The sequence below is a fragment of the Pyrus communis genome, chromosome 5 (assembly GCF_963583255.1).
Source record: "Pyrus communis chromosome 5, drPyrComm1.1, whole genome shotgun sequence".
NCBI classification, from domain to species: Eukaryota; Viridiplantae; Streptophyta; class Magnoliopsida; order Rosales; family Rosaceae; genus Pyrus; species Pyrus communis.
The window spans coordinates 11,413,815-11,417,786 of record NC_084807.1 but is presented as its reverse complement, the minus strand read 5'-3'; positions in this window follow the sequence as shown (position 1 = coordinate 11,417,786).

Sequence of the window (3,972 nt, the reverse complement as noted above, 5' to 3'; positions counted from 1 at the left end):
AAAGCCAAAAAGCCTATCCCTTTTCACATGTATTGTAGGATTACCCCTTTTGAGCCTTTTCAAGCCTATTTTCTTTGTTAGCCATATTATCCTTACCTAGCCTAGATTAGGACTTCCCATACCCTTGTTCTTAAAGGATAGTGAAGCATGACTTAGAATGAACTCCTTTTGATCAATATATTGCAGAAAACAAGTGTGGGGGAAGATGATAGGGCACGGCAAAAGAATGAAATAAAGAAAAAAAAATTTCGTGGAAAAATAAAAAGAAAATAGAAAAGTGTTGAAAAGGAAGGAAAAGAGTTGAAAAATAAGTGAGAATGCTCTCACAAGTATTGGTTATTGAAGGAAGGGTCCAAAAGAGTGAATTTGACCCTAAATGTTGCATGAATCTTCCCTTATGTTTAAAAGTTGATTTCTGCCATTAAAAGTGAGTTTAAGTGTCAATTTCATTACTTTGCTTCCCATTGCTATAAGAACCTTTGCTATCCTTTACCTTTCTTTGTTAGCCAATACCCTTAGCCCCGTTACAACCCTCAACTTCTATCTTGATGTTATGTGTTCAATATGTGGAGTTTGAATTTGGTATGAGCATATGGAATCACTGGTTCTCGTTCTAAGTAGTAGCATTCCATTCATGAGATCATAAACATGCCATTGTTGTAAATCCAGAAAATGCTTTCTTTGATATAACATATGTGAGTGTTAGTCTTCATATTTACATCAATCTTCTCACATATACCTAGTGTAGGGTGTGGAGTTAGAAAATCTGTGTGAAAATAGAGTGCATTCTAGTGAGGAATTGAGGGAATTCTCTAAGGCATGTTACTACATTCAAAACATTGTTTTAATTGATTAAATGTGAACTAATATGTGGTAACTATGATTAAGTGTTTGTTGAAGTGTAAAGAAAGCTAAAAACCGTGGGAATGATGTTCTTTATTGTGTCATGTTCGTTGGAAATCCCTGAGGTACATGTTGGAAGGATTAGAATGTGTTTTGGTTGTGTTCTTTTTGTTTCTTTTTGTTTTGCTCGAGGACTAGCAAAAGCTAAGTGTGGGGGAATTTGATAGGAGCATATTTAGGCGACTTACTTAGCTTGTTTTCGTGTATTTATATTGTTAATTCATAGTTGTTTTAGTAGTTTAAGCCATTTTCGTGTGTTTTTAGGTTCATATGGCTAAGGAAGCAAAAAGGTGCATTTTGGAGCAAAATTGGACTTGGAATGGATAGCTTATGTTTGGAGCAAAAGGAATGGACGAAATTGAAGACCTAATTGAGTTAGGATTCCTAATCACAAGAGGATTCCTAATCAAATGAGGAATCCTAGTCAAAGAAGGTTTCCTACTTGAAGTAGGAAAGTTAAGCCAAGGTTTCCTATTTTGGTTTAATCTTTCCTAATCCTTAAGGACTCCATATTTCAGCAATATCAAAGGCTCCTACCTATTCTAGGTCACAAAACAATGTCCCTTGCAACCTAAAGTCATTGTCGTGTGTCCCCTTTGTGTTTCCCTTCCTTGCCGTGCAAGGAAGGGCCTTGTTTCCTGTTTTAAACCATTTAAACACATTCCTTTTTCATACCAAGCTCAGCCATAACTCACATACCCTTTTCTATTCCAAAATTCTTGCCTAATTTCATAAATAAAGAGCATTCCTTTTCTTACAAACCTTTGCCGCAAATCACTTCCCCTTTCCTTCAATTTCTGAGTTTGTGTTCCCTATTCTTGAAGGATTTAGAGTTAATTTCTTTCCTAAACCAAGTAATAAAGACTTAGGATTTTTTCTCCCTTATATAAACCCATATGCCGCACCTTTAGAAAGGCTAATCCCTCTTCCACAGAACCTGCCTTCATTCATAAACACATCCGTCCTTTTCCGCAGCTTCCCATCCAAATTTCCACCATTCCCCTACTTCCAAACCTTCATCCCAACCTCCATACACCCCCATCAACCCTTGCCGCACCACCATACCTTCCTAAATCTATCCAAAACCTAAAAAATCATCCATAAAACCACCCTAGATCTTGTGCCGTGACTTAGCAAGGAGAATGAGAAAGAAGACGAAGCCTTGGACATTTATGCATTCAAGTTGGAGTGTTGGAAAGTTTTAGGTGTAAACTATTTTTTGTTTTCAATGTTTAATTCTAATTTCCTTTGTTTTGTTATGAACATGAGAGGCTAAACTCGTTTTAGCCTAGGGATGCTTTAAAGCCATGATAACGTTTATAATATGAGTTGATAAATTCCAGTTGTGATTTCATAAATTGTGAATGCAATTTACTTAACCGTTTAATGGATAACTTATTCTTGTATGTTGATTAGGAAGTCCTACTTAATTTGCATGCTTGAATTTGGTGCTAGAATATAAGGGTGTTTCACATAATCGTTACAAACTTATATTCACAAGTAGTTACGGTTGTTTTCACAATCATGTTAAGTAAATTCCTAGCATGAGTATCATGATGTCATAGTTACAAGTGCTTTGTCAATACTTATGATTTCCATTTAACGTAATGATCTTTGATTGTATCTCTATTATGATGTCATGTAGGGGACTTTTGAAGAATGCTTTGGGTTGTCGTATGATGTCATCCAATCCAATAACTTAAGGGAAATCTGAGGGTTAATTAGTGATGTCACGGTTAATCTGGGGTATTGAGGTTTATGGTTTATCGGAAAAACAACTGGAAATCAACTTATGTTTGAATGTATCACGTGTGGAGAAGTATCCCTTGGCTAGTTCATCATCCATTGGTTTTACTTAAATTCATCCAAAAATCTGTTTTAAGTTTTAAGTTACTTGTTTTCTTTTAAATTCGTCCAAAATCAAACCCCCTTTTCTTACTTGTTCCAAATCTGTCCAAAAGTGTGTTTTAGAGTCTTTTGAGTCAAAACTAATTGTATTTTCGTCCAAATTGAGTCTTAGAGTCTGAATTGAGTCTTTTTGGTTGTTTTGAGTTGTTTTGAGTCTTTAAAGTTTGTTTTGAGTCATACAAGTTAGTTAAGAGTCTTTTGAGTTTATTTAAGTGTTTTAAAGCATATTTTCACATCTTTGAGTCAATTTTCATTAGATTAGCAATCTCTCCTAATCCCCAGCCTAGAACGATCCCTACTTATATCTATACTACAATTGTCAAAAAGAGGGTTTAATTTGAGTGCTTTTATATATCACATCTGAAGGAAGATTTGTGAAAAACAAGTTCATTTGAGCAACATCAACAACATGCAATTAACAATTAAAAGGCGGAATCATGTTTATATGCACTCAAAAACAAAACTTAACCCATGAACTTCAAAGCCTAGTAGATAGGTGAACCAAGACTCAACTCAAAACAAAGTGAGTTGAGAAATCAATACCTTTGTAGATTCCTCTTTGCATAAGCAAAGGCTAATCACCCAAAGAGAGGGCCTTCATTCCTTGCATCTTAGATCCATGGATTTGGATGGATGAAAAGGTTTCTCCAAGTTCCCAAAATTGAGAACCTCTAAGTCTCCACACCAAGGTAAGATTGGAGAAGAAATGAGTGACCTTGAGGAAGTAAGATTGCTAGATGTTTTTCCTCAAGGGTGGCCGGCCATTTCTAGAGAGAAATGAGAGTTTGTGTTTTTCCAATTTCCCCAAAAACAACCCCTTAATGAATTTTGGCTATTAAGTCACACTTATACCTTAATTCATTTGAGTGGCAAACTTGTAAATAAGTCCAAAACCCACTCTTTCTCTAAATGGCCGGCCTTAGGGTATTCATTGGGCTATTTGGGCCTTTGTGAATCATTATTCATTAAGTTGTCACACAACTTAAGTCAATGGACTTGACGTTCGAAGCCCATTGGGCCTTAAGGTCCAAAACTATCCCGAGGTCTTTAACGAACTTATTCATTTGATTAATTAACATATTAATTAATCCTTGCCATAAATAATTAAACCATTTAATTATTCTTACTCATCTTCGTTGAATCTTCAATCTCTACCTTACA